This window comes from Thunnus thynnus, chromosome 18 (genome assembly GCF_963924715.1).
Source record: "Thunnus thynnus chromosome 18, fThuThy2.1, whole genome shotgun sequence".
NCBI lineage: Eukaryota > Metazoa > Chordata > Actinopteri > Scombriformes > Scombridae > Thunnus > Thunnus thynnus.
Genome location: NC_089534.1, coordinates 16,155,435 through 16,168,545, shown reverse-complemented (window position 1 = coordinate 16,168,545; position 13,111 = coordinate 16,155,435). Strand labels below are relative to the sequence as shown.

Below are 13,111 nucleotides of genomic sequence, written 5' to 3'. Positions count from 1 at the left end.
TGGTGTCTGCAGCTGTCCGTGTGCGTGTCTGTTTGGGAGTATATTCAGGCCTTTGCTCTGCCTGGAGCCAAGAACCATGAAATAAAGCTCTAAACTATATATATATATATATATATATATATATATATATACATACATACACACATACATACATACATACATATATATATAATTTAACCATATATATATTTACATTGTATTTATATTATATTTATTTTGTATATATTTCATTTATTCCATTTGATTTACTTAAAGTTCTTGCCAACTCCTAAAACCTCAGCTAGGCTGCATGTTACATGACATCATGTATCTTTGCTAACTAATTTTGGCTCATATCATTTACTATCATCAATCATCATTTATCATCATTTGCCATTATCTGCTCCTCTTATCACTGTCCTGCTTTCTTTTCTTGTCCTCCTTGTTTTTTCTTTCTTTTTTCACTCCTGAATGCATTATCCCTCTCTATTTTGCGTAGCCAATGCAAACAAACTTACCTGTCTGTGACCAACTCAATGACTCACAGAGACGCCAATGCGATGGGGCCCCTTAGAGGGGATTTCCTAGTACTGGTTGTCACTGCAATGGTGATGCAGTTAAGGGGATTCCCACATTTTGAGACAGTGTGAATCAGCCCTTGGGAGCCCCCTCATGCCGGGAGCCCTAAGCAGGCGCTTAAGTCGCTTATGCGTTGGGCTGGCTCTGTCTGAAACTTTAGTATGAAAGAATAGTACATGAATTGCATAGCCTACTTTTTACAGGGAAATATTACAGTACAAGAACTACAAGTATGCTGGCTGATTTGTACATTTCGTAAAAAATTCTATGGTGTGTCTCCAATGGGAATTGTAGTTTTTAAATACATTTATATATTTCCCAGAATTTGAAGTTAGCAGTATTAAATTGTGGATAACTCAGGGGGTTATAGGGGGTGGAAAACACATCGGTGTTATCAGATTTTAAAAATCTAATTGTTAAAAGGGTGAAAATAGCTTTTTTCCATATTTGACAGTGCCCCCAGTTGGTGCCCAATGGTGACCATACCCACATGACAGCTGAGGTCAAGAGCTTTCTATAATAGCTATGCCTGTAGCCCCTCCTGTTGCTGAATGATAAGCCTTCAAACATGCATGGGGTTCCACGTTCAGAGGTCAATATTTCAAAGCAGGAGCCACGTATCATCTTCAGACTGACATGATGTTACTCTCAAAGTTGAGACCTTTCCAAAGATGTGTTTGGTTTAGTCCTAAAGTTTTAATTTTCACATTTCATGGACATGCCCAGGCATTGCCTCATGGAACACTGAAAGTTCAGTAGGCTAAATATTTTATTTTACTGTATTATTTATTAATTGATTTTTTTCAGTTTTGTGGAAATAGTGACAAAAATCCCTCAAGGTAAAAGTGTTTGACTTGGCCTACTTTTAACCTTATTTTCATGATGAAATACAAGATCTACAGTCAGGTGGCAAATTAAAAGAAAACCAACACATCCATTACAGGGAACAAGTGGACCCAATCCATGACAGCAAAATGTCCCCCACAGCATAACAGAGCCAACGGATCCCCTCACTGTAGGGGTCAAGCATCCAGGCCTGTACCGATCTCTTGGTGTGCACCACAAATGCACTTGCCCGATTGTTCAGAATATGGTGAAGGATGACTCATCTGACTAATAGACTGTAAAGAAATAATGGACGTAGCCACATGACATCACCCATTGGTTTGTGGACACATGTTTTGAAGCCTCGAGTTTGGCATTTTGACTGGATTTTTGGAGCCAGAAGTAACCATATTTGGATGAGAGGATGGAGCTGACCTTAACGCTAGCTGCTAGCTCGGTTAGCATGGTGCATTTACAGTCTATATTTAATTGTGACAATGCTAATGCTAATTGTGGCTGGTGAGAAACAGGCTTAAAAGAAAATGAACATCTGACTCCTTAGAGGGTCCTCTAGTACAACAAGACTTTATTGGATGACCAAAATATTAAAATTCACTTTCATGAACTGAAAAGAAAGAAAACACAGTGACAGCTACGCCTATACTCCTATGGGATTGCAATACATAACGTATGTAACCAATCACCATCAATCACAAGGTAAGCACACCCTGAAGCATACCCTGCTTTATCATCTACTTTACTCTAAATGGGACCTACATTTTCAAAATGAACATCATGGTGTATTGAAGAAGACTTGAAACTAACAATTGAGACCACAATTCATTGTGAAACTGTTTAATGAGATATTAAATCAAGTGAGAAGTAGGGTCATTTTCTCAAAGACTTCTATAATATCGGACTTCTTTGTGAAACCAGCAGAGTTGCCCCCTGTTGGCCATTAGAGAAAATCCAGGTTTAAGTCACTTCTGCATTGGCCTCAACTTTTCAGACCTGGAGCTTGCTGTTTGATCTGACCATATCACTTTTTTCCACACCTCTGTAGACTAGTGCGAAATATGCTTTCATCACCAGATGGTGCTGTGGGTAACTTAAAGTTCCCCTCCACTCAAAAATATGTTTTTCTTCTTGTTCTTACAGTTGGATGTTTGAGCTTCACTGAGCAGAATGATGTATTGTGCAGAGTTTGACACTAGTAGGCTGTTTTCACATTCATCTGCTGAAAGTGGAAAGTTTCTCTGTGCTTATTGAAAATCCAATTTTGAGGGGTGGACCTACAAGCATGATTTGTGATATCACAAATAGTCTGGCAGCCAATCTTGGCACAATATTAAACTTCTGAAATGAACGATATTTGCATATTTATAGATTTTGGATTTTTAATGAGGGAGAAGGAGTAGATGTAATTTCAAGAATTTTAACAAGATAATTGAATTTTTTTGTGAAAAACTGTATCAGGCACACATTATTATTGACAATACAGTATCCGTTATACATCTTAAAACATGTGTGAAGGGGATCTTTAAAATAATGTCAAGCTTAATGTAAATATACCTTAGCTGAAATCTGAAAAATGAGTACTTTCATTTCTAATTATGCTGTCTATAAAAGCTACAATTACAAATTATGTTCATAGTGTGTGATGATATGTATGAAAGTAACAAGTGCAGAGATTAAATGATGGATCCAGTCCAGTTTGATAACCCTGTCTTCATCCAGGTTTATATGGCCATGGTACAAGATATGATGCAATTCAGTGCAAGGTAGGTAAGGGTTAGGGAAGGGCACTGTATTGTGGGTGGACTTGGCGCCTTTGACTTATGTTTTGGGTTGTCTGCCGTGGGTGGGCTGGTCGACCGCAATCACAGCTATCTGAATCCAAACGCCACTATCTCTATTGTGTGTAAAGAGGGGGACTCCATGAACACACACAAAATCTCATTCACATAAAATAACACAAATAAGATAACAGCTGAGATAACTACACAATGCACAATGATTCAAACATGTAAGCTAAATGGTTTCAGCGATAGCAGCGTCCATAGCAAGCACCATAGCAACCACCATAGCAACCACCACAGCAACGCTAGAGAGACCTGAAAGAACCTTTGTGTAGGATACCGTACCCAGGAAAAGAAGAAAAGTTTAATTCTTTCAAAAAAATTATGATTCCTTTTGGCCTAACGGTCTATATGTGTAGGGGCAGGAGCACACACACACACACAGATCTAAAGGCGTAAGGATGTCAAGGAAACATTGGACAGGACTGAAGAACCCAGCCTTCTCACCACCAGTCATGGAGAGAAAATGAACAGTTTTGGAAATTAACGACTTTGTTTTTCTTTTCAGACACAAACAGACTGCCCCAACCTGAATGGGCCAGCCTCCTTTCTTCCGCTAGCTCACTATCTCTTCAGTTGTACATTTTTGGAGAGGCCACATTTTTTTGAGTCGCTCTCCTCCTCTCTTTTTCTATTATATACAATAAGTATCTGAAATGGTCAGAAATGCTGTTACTGTGAACTATTTTAGAACTATTAAATAGATTAATATTATGAAAATTCAAACTCTGTTTCAAAATGTGTTAGTTAAAAGTCACACATGTAATTGTATTTGACTTATTTGATATTAACAGTATAAGAGTATCATTTATCTATGGTTCAATTGCTAGGATAATGCTTTCTTAATAGATTTAATTACAGATTAGAAAATAAGGTTTATTGACTTTATTTTGGATTTTATGCGGTTAATCAATATTACAATTTCGAAGTGTTTCCTCAATGTTTCATGATGTGTTGATGGCACTGACAACAGAATGAGTGAGTATTCAATTTGCAAGCGTGTAATTTTCGGATATTTCCTATTCCGATAGGAATAAAATTATTCCCCTTTAAAGTTGGAGGCCAGTTTTCTCCTCACACAAAGAAATTAATTAGCAACTTGAGGCATTCCCCCAAAAGAGTGCCAAGGATCCTATTTCTTCCAAAACACGCCTCCTAGACTATAAAACTTTTACAACTCCTTGTCAGGCGGCTGTTGCTCTTCGTCTGACTTTTTGGCTTGCTGACCACTGCTGCTGCTTCTGTTTTTTCTTGGACTTATCAGCCATGATAACCGTCCATTCTTTTTTGGGCGTTGTCCTTTTTTCTATGGCTGAAAGCTCCAGAAAGAGACTCAAGAAGCAAAAGACTGTAAAGATGCCTAAGCCACAGGCCAAGCCATGACTTTTGACATTTGAATAATCTATTATTTTTGTAATCTCCTATTTTTATCACGTAGTTAAACTTTTTAAAGACTTTTCCTAGGACTTTTCTGATTAGTCTAGAACTCCATGAGACTGGGACATCTCCCTGCTGTGTGGGTCCAATACATGGCCTCGCCTAGTCTGAGACTGGATTCAAAGCTGTTCCACTGAATCTGCTGCAGTGGTTCTCATCTGGCTGTCACTCTGGCGACCCGAGGATAACGAGTCTGCTTTGCCTTGCTTGGCACTTTCCCTGAAGCTTGCATCATCATCAGCCCTTCATCACTACGGCAACAGTAGGAAAACCATCTACCATGCTTCTGTTGATGCAAGAGCTATTCAAAATTTGATTTTTATTGGCTTTACTTAGAGTTAATTTCCCCTCATTGCATTTTTACTCATTGTCCCTGCAGTAATCCAGTTTACCAACAGATGATAACAGCCTACTGAGCAAATTAAGAGGTACAGTAGGGCCTATACTACCTAAAATTTATCGTCCCAATGACAACTGATAACAGCCATTTAATCGGCTGATAACATTCAAAGCAGGTGCTTAGTAACTACTAGCTAGTTTGAATCTACTGATTTACATATATCATGTAAACAGGAAAGTCAGTAGCATCTGTAGCACCAGTTTAAGATGGCCAAGCGATATATTAAACTTAACTAACAATTCTTTGTGTAGGGAGAGTGGGACAACTTGTCAAACTTTTTGCTTCCACTTTTCTCGGTCTCAGTACATCACAGTCACTCATTCCATATTAAATTAAATCATAAATTCTTGTGCACAGATGTATAATCTGTAGTTTTTCACTTCTCACTTTAATGTAGACTTTAATGGTTAAGCGCCGAATGTGCGTTTTACCCCATCACTGGGTAAGTTGTCCCACTATGCAGGGTAAATTGTCACATTGTATTTTTCAACAAATAAGGAAATGTATAAAAGTAGAGGCTTTCCACACTCATTGCTTCAGTTAAGTCTAATATATTTAGACAGATGTTTCAAATATTAGTGTCAGTGCATGAAAAAACAGGAACAACCCATGTAAGTAAATAAATGAATGAATAGTCTACTGTGGGCAAGACAGACATACATAGCCTAATCTGAGTCATTGGCAGAGTCACAGTTCTGACACAAATAAACTGCACACCCCGGAGTACAAGGCTCATGTGCCCATTTGTTGCATCGGATACACTTCAACCATCTCTCTATTGGGCGGCTGTTTGAGAATGGCTCCACACAGACGAGGCAGAAGCACTCTTCATCATCTGATGATTCATCTGAGTATTTTCTTTTTTCGGCTACTGGCTTCCTCTTTGCAGATGCTGGAAATTGCCCTTGCTTCTCTTGCTTCTGAGAGGTCATTTTGCCACCTTTTGCTTTTCCCCCCCCTCTTTTAAGGCCTCTTTCTCTGGTGTATCAGTAAGAATGGCACTTTTAGATTTTCCTTGCCAATGATGAGTTGTTTTTCGTGGGGCAACTTTGGGATAGGGCCGGATATCTACTGGGCTTGGTAGTCCTCTTCTGGGGCCCGGTGATGCTTGAGTTGAGCTGGGACCTGATGGGGCTGAGTTTGAGCTGGGGCCTGAAGAGGCTGTGACTAGAATGGGGCGATCTGTAACATAAAATGGCAGAAAGTCATTTTCTGAAAGTACATCCCTGTTGTAAGGATGTACCCCAGCTACCCTGAGGCCAGCTTTTATATTCAGTGGGGTAGCAGCTGGAGGATAGGACGATTGCGACAGTTCCAGGAATGTCATAAATAGACATGGTTTTCCCGGGGTTGGTTCTCATCCAGGCATCACATGCTGTATTGATGTGCCCCTTAAGTGGCCCATAGACAGTCCTGTCTAAGGATTGAAGCTGATTGGAGCAGTGAGGTGGAAAGGAAAATATAACTATGCCAGTTTCTTTGGCATAATTGAGACCATTGAGGGAAAGATGAGACTCATGATTTTCCAACAGGGGTTAACATGACTTGTCCTTGACGAAATGATTCAAAAAGTCCACAAAGTGTGACTCTTTCATCCATCCAGAAGGATTGGCTCTGCCTTTGCTCCCTGATGGTCAATTGATAAGAAAATGGTTGTAGTAGTTGACACAGGGAATTATAAAATAGGGAAGGATACTGTTCCCTATGGCGGAGACAGCACAGGTTATAGTGACCTGCGTCCCCCTTTCTGCAGAGGTAAGTGACCTAACTTGCTTGAAGCCACGTCTAGCAACTACTCTGTCCAGTTTGTGAACAGTAGTCACTCCAGTTTCGTCTGTGTTCCAAATATCCAAACTGATGCCTCTGTGCATTTCTGCTACGTGTCAAAGAAGGCATTGACATTCACCCTGTTGAAAATACTTGCCCTGGCAAGGTTAGTGGACTCTGGCTTTCTCAGTGCCAGCATTGGATACCTCTTTAAAAAGGCCGTGAATCACTCAGAGGTGGCTTGTTCTTTTTCTGCCCAGGTTGGTGGAATTTTTAATTGGCATGTCACAGCAAACTGATAAGCCAGTTTTCTGGCCTCTCTGGGAGACAAACCAAAGTACATGTCTGCTGACTTGTTTATATACTGAACCAGTTGAATCTCCAAATCAGCTTGGAAAATCTGTCTAGGCTTGACATAGCCTACCACTGGTGTTGGCATTGCCATCTGACCTTCGGTTTCTGCTGATGTCATCTTTTGACAGTTTTGTGTGAGAGTTTTGTCATTGATGTTGAAGTCTTTGGTAGTACTCCTTAAAGATTTAATTTCCAGCTTTACTTGCCTCACTACCCTTAGCATTAAGTCTGGTGGTATGCTGCCATTGTCAGTCTTTCGTTTATAATTTCGAACCATTTTAACAGGCTTCCCTTTTTCCTTCCTTCCTTCTTTATTTTCTTCCTTCTTTTTGCATATGCCTACAAAAAGATATTTTATCATTATATTTTTTTTCTAATTAAAGGCTTATTATGCACCCTCCTGTGTATTTCGACCATTTTGTGGCCACATCATTTATAACAATTTAATTACTATTATTAATACTGTGTGAAGCAGTATATCAATACATACATTGTTGTTTACACGCTGCATAGTAACCACCAACTTTAACAGCTAGCAAAGTTGGCAGGGTTGCAACTGGATAATGTTGCTACATGTATACTGGAGCAAATTGTCACGTGACAATTTGCTCCGAGAGTACTGAGACAACTTACCCCAGAGTGACATGTGTGCTATTCATGGATGTGTAATAAGAACTGGAAAGGGCTCCGCCGCTCAGCCAATTTTTCCCAGTGGTCACTCGTGGTATTGCAGCAAAAAAATTCCCCCTGCGACCCAAAAAGCATTTTCCCCAAAGACCACCACTGTAAAAGAGACATTTGTAAAACTCTTAACAGGACAACTCAAACGGCAAACAAGGTCAATTATGACTCTTTCTATTATGAATTGTTGAACCATGGAGGTTTCATATTTGTAAAACTTTACTTCAGCTGAAAAAAGTGTTTTAAAAATCCATGACTTCATCACAATGTAAAGTCTATGGGCAGAGTGGGAACTCACAAGCAGGGCCAGCAGGGGAAACACTACTGCGCATATTCAGTAGACCACACAACGTGGAAGAAAACCCGGAAGCTAGAAACATTTTTTGGGGGTTTGTGCAAGCTGAGCAATGGGTGTCATTTTTCATCCGCTGTCCAGCTCTTATAATACATCCATGCTATTGCTAGCTATATCACAAGCTAGCTTTAGTACAGGACTTTGATTTAGGTATCAAAATACACCTTTTCTCTCCTCTATTCTGTACAAAAATAATATGATTCAACATACTTACTTATCAAAGTTTTATTACATAAATAGAACAGTTTAGTTTTTTTACTTTTATGATTGAAAAATATGAAAATTGTTCTCACCTCAGATTACAGTTAGGCTACATATACTGCTAGTCAAGAGCAAAATGACTTCAGAACAGTAAGTTGCAACTATTAGATTTTTTTTTGGGTTGCGCCCTCTGGTGTTGGAGGTATAACTCTCCCCTAAATATTATGTATTTTTGGGAAATCTTCCCAGTTACATCATTATTAAACAAAATTTTGATCAAGTTTCTCTGTTAGCTTGTAAACTCTAAATGGGTGATATATTAGTAAGCTAACGTTAGCATTGTCATTTGGTTCTATGCAGCCCTAACCCAAACACCTGGCAGTTACCAAGTGTACATATTTAGTAACAACTAATCTCTATGTAAGAATTCATTTAGTGATGTGTAAATATCTGTTTAGTAACTAGGTTAAATTTGAACTCATGATGAACAGCTAGTGCAACTGGTTCCTAATCCACAAAGATGCATATGATTACACTACTGTCAATGAAGATATCATTGTCTCTGCCTCTTCTGATGGATTTCCTTTTTTTATGATTGTGAATCATCTGATGAAAATTGGTGAGTCTAGAATATAGTCTTTTCTCATTCTTTTCAGATTCTTTTTTGTGTATGTTTAGAAAGGGCAATATTTTACTCCCATCTTTAAGCTGAATTTGAATAGTGAATACTCTGGGAATGTATCTTACAATTTACAATTTCATTCAGCAGATGCTTTTATCCAAAGCAACTTACATCTAAGACCTGATACAACACAAGCAAGGATCTAGTCAGGAGAGAACAATGCAAGTAAGTGCCACAAAGCTAATTTTGAGTATCTGCATGACAGCTATCATGCTATCATCAGCTATACAAATACAGTCCACACCATGTTGTGTATTTGTCCAGAAATCTGGAGGAACACAAACATCACAATTAATACACAAATGGACCCAGAAATATAAAAACACCAAAAGCTGTTCACTCACTGTTTTATGTATTAATTTGTTAAAAAAAATGTTCATCAGGTAATGATCAAACATTAAGGTTTTGTGATGTAGCATGTTTCATTTTTTGTGTTGCTTTGTGCATAAATGTACTGTACTTACACACACATACACAGTCACACAACCAATAAAACATCTTCATCTTTTGGTTTTGCCTAACGCAAAGCCTCAGATTATGAGCTGCAAGCTACTCCTTCCTTAGTAGATTTTAATGTGTTTGATTCAAAGTTGGCTCTTTTTTTTAAAACCACAAACTGTGTGATCTACCCACATCTACTACGCACTTTAATAATATTTAATCTGCCCAGCCTGCCAACTTCACAAGGACCACGTGCCTCGGCGTCTGCAGTGTGATATGTGTTAAGGCCATTTGACCATTTGAAGTTGCGTGTATATCCTTACCAGATGGAGCCGGGCCAGACAATGCAGACTTCATGGCTGTTGACTTCACTGACATGCAATTTGCAAGTAAGACATTTCAGAATGAGAATGATGGATGTGTTTTTCCTGCTGATGCTTTATGTGACAAATATTTACATATACAGCCCTAAAGTGTCAGGCAGAATCACAACAGTCTCACCACACTTGAGTTGTAGAAGACAGTACAGAGAATGTAGCCTTTCCTTCTGCTTTAGGCTGATGTTGCAATCTCTCACCTTGTTGATTATAACACATGATCGAATGAAAGCTTGGTCTAATTTTGTCAAACAGAGCGGAGAGGAACGTATGGAGCATGCAAAGAGGAAAAAAGTCAATGGGAGGAGAAAGGGGATGCTGAAAGGTGACTCCATGTGTGTGGTCCTCCCCTGTCAGATGCCCTATAGGGAGGCGTGCATGCACCATGTTGATATTCAAAAGCCTTGGATGTTTGTTTAAAGTGAGTAATTGATACTTGCCACTGGAAGAATTTCCTCCAATTTGGCACAGAGTGTGAGAACAAGGGGAGTCCAGTTTGCCATGTCTGCCTGCTGTCGGCATGTGTTATGCTACGGGAAATACGCTGGCCCTGCTTCTCCTGCTTCTATGGAGTTCACTGCAATGGCAGCACCAGACCACACATACTGCCACTTTTATGGTGTTCGGCTGAGGATTCCTACCATCGGTGCCAAATTGCCTATTATTGAAACTTTCAATAAACAAGCAAAGAAATGTAATGCCGTTGTTTGGTTTGGAACCACAGTTGAAACACTTTAAGGCCAGTTTTTTAGGACACCAAAGAATGAACTATTTGAGGAGAGTGCAGACATCTCAAATTGAAAATATGAGCTCTTACTGGAAGGCCCTGGAAGATTAGTAGCATTCCCATGAAGCGCTCCCTAACTGAATTACTTTGTGAATTCATCTTTTGAATTACTGAGGCTGCTGCTGCTGTTGCTGCTGCTACTCCAGAGACAAAGTGTCTTCTCAGCCTATTGAGAATTTGTTGATTGCTGGTCCATTGAAAGAAAAGTGGTCATGGCTTCTTTGATCTCAACCCTTTTGACACCTTAAAACACAACATGAAAAAGTGTACTAAAGAGGCTTAGCCACGGCAGGATTCCACCTCAGTTGTTATCTTTGCCAGCATGGCGTTGCCTCCGAAAAGGGAGGATCTTTGCACTTTGTTTTGATTGCCGCTACTTACACCGCCAGCATCTCCTCTCATGCGCAAAATGGTGCTTGAATATCATTTTGATCATTTCATTCTTCTCCTTTCAGCTGCCCTCATTCTTGTGTCAGTACAAAGTGTGGGCCCTAATCCTTTAATGAATGTCTTCTTCTGGGGCTTCACATGGCAGCACATTCCAACCTCGGGACAGTGAACAGCTGGATGACTGTGGCGCAGGGTGTTTTATTTTATCCTGCATTGTCAGATGTTCGTGTTTGAAAAGCACAATTTATCTTCGTACATATCAGGGGTGACAGGAGCGGCAAACTGAAGGCTCACAAAAGAGAGAAAATCAAATCAGTTACTGGACAGACATCAGTTTAGCAACTCACTTATTACTGATCATAAAACCTACACTGGAAACTTCCTTTTAGTGTTTTTGCGGTTCTGGATGACTTACAACACGTTTGACAGTTTCATTTGAGAGTGGACAGGCCTTCATTTGAAGATCTGGTTTGATTGATGCAGGCAAAGATGGAAAAAAGTACCAAGATATTTTACTCAAGAAGAATAATTGCTTCCCCAGTCTTATGGACACAAGTCAGGGTGAAAGTAATTGCCTAGAACAGTACTGCAGTGAATGTAAATCATTTGTGTAAAAGGTTTTATTCTTATTGGGAACCCCATTAGCTGACACTTCAGTGGCCGCAAATCATCTCGGGGTCAACATGTCAATTTCTTGCACATTTCAACATAATTTTTGGTAATTGTTATCAGCTAAAGGAATGTGAATGTTATAGCTTTCTCATATCAGAATGTTAAGTCCACAATAAATGCTTTACTTCAAAAACTTACTGTACTTGCTATTCTGCCGAATACAAGAGCACAGCAGAATATTCTACTGAAGAAAATGATAAATAAAAGTACATACATTGAAATACAGTACAGTACACAATAGTTTAAGCATTTTCATACATACAGGCGTTTCCTCTTAAAACATGAAGCAGTGACTTACTGTGAGCAACAATCCTGAGTCCTGATGCGATCTTCTCTACACCATGGCATCCAACCAAGATTTTTATGTTCTTTCCCTACACACAGGTGCAAAAACAAACAATGGTTGCCATAACCATGAGGGAGGATGTATTTTCCACATTCTTCACGTTCTTCTGAATGCTGCAACCCTGAAATTAGTGGTCCTCAAGGTCATCTAATCTGTGAAAACCAGCTATTACCTTTGCCATTTCCATCTCTCCGACTGACTTGTGTCTTTATCACTCATTCATATGTGTCCATGACCTCAAATGCTGGTGCTGCTGGTGATGGTGCTCCTGCTGCTGCTGCTGCTTGATGATACAGATATCTGTAGAGCTGGACACAACTAAACTGTATAATGGCAATTAGTTACATCATCCTCATAGGCTAAAGAGGCCAGATAATTGTCCCCTCACTGCAAAATTTCATCCCAATAATAGCTCCCAATTGAATGTTAGCCCTGCCAAATAACACAATCACAGGCTCACACAGTCCAGAGGGGAATACATTTTGTGTTTTTTTCAGTTTCAGTCGTAGATAAGATGTTGGGAAATTCAGCATGTGCATAAATGAGGTTAGAAACAGAGTCAATTGCTTGTGGCAGTTGTCCCCAGTGATTAATAACACCTCATCAGAAAGACAAGAGCCTCACTACATCAAGACACTGAGGACTGAAGGAGTTTCAGGAAATCACTGAACAGACAAGTCTGCAACAGATAATATAATAACTTGTCAAAAATATGAAAAACATTGGTAATGAGACCTGGCGAGGTAATGCATTCCTGGATAATATATCAATATTTCTTAGCTGATGATGTCATAATTATACTAAAGGTTTAGATTGCTTGAAACAAATGTGGTTGTACATCCTCCAACCATAAAATGTGTAAAAGTGTGTATATCTGTTCTGAATGGTTTATAACACTATTATATGCAGTTATAAGACACATTTAAAGGACATTTAAGTGTTTATTAACGTACAGTATTTAATAACTTCTCCAAAAAAG

At 39.2% G+C, this 13,111-nt stretch overlaps 1 long non-coding RNA gene across 2 annotated transcripts; it reads left to right on the top strand.

The window, feature by feature from the left end:
• The first annotated feature begins 8,770 nt into the window (after positions 1-8,770).
• On the top strand, positions 8,771-11,109 carry LOC137169374 (uncharacterized). Of its 2 annotated transcripts, none has more exons than XR_010924451.1 (3): positions 8,771-9,284; positions 9,887-9,949; positions 10,193-11,109. It is a non-coding gene; the product is annotated as an uncharacterized lncRNA (long non-coding RNA). The 2 variants fall into 2 exon arrangements; XR_010924450.1 differs by having other exon boundaries at positions 9,790-9,949.
• The last annotated feature ends 2,002 nt before the right edge of the window (positions 11,110-13,111 follow it).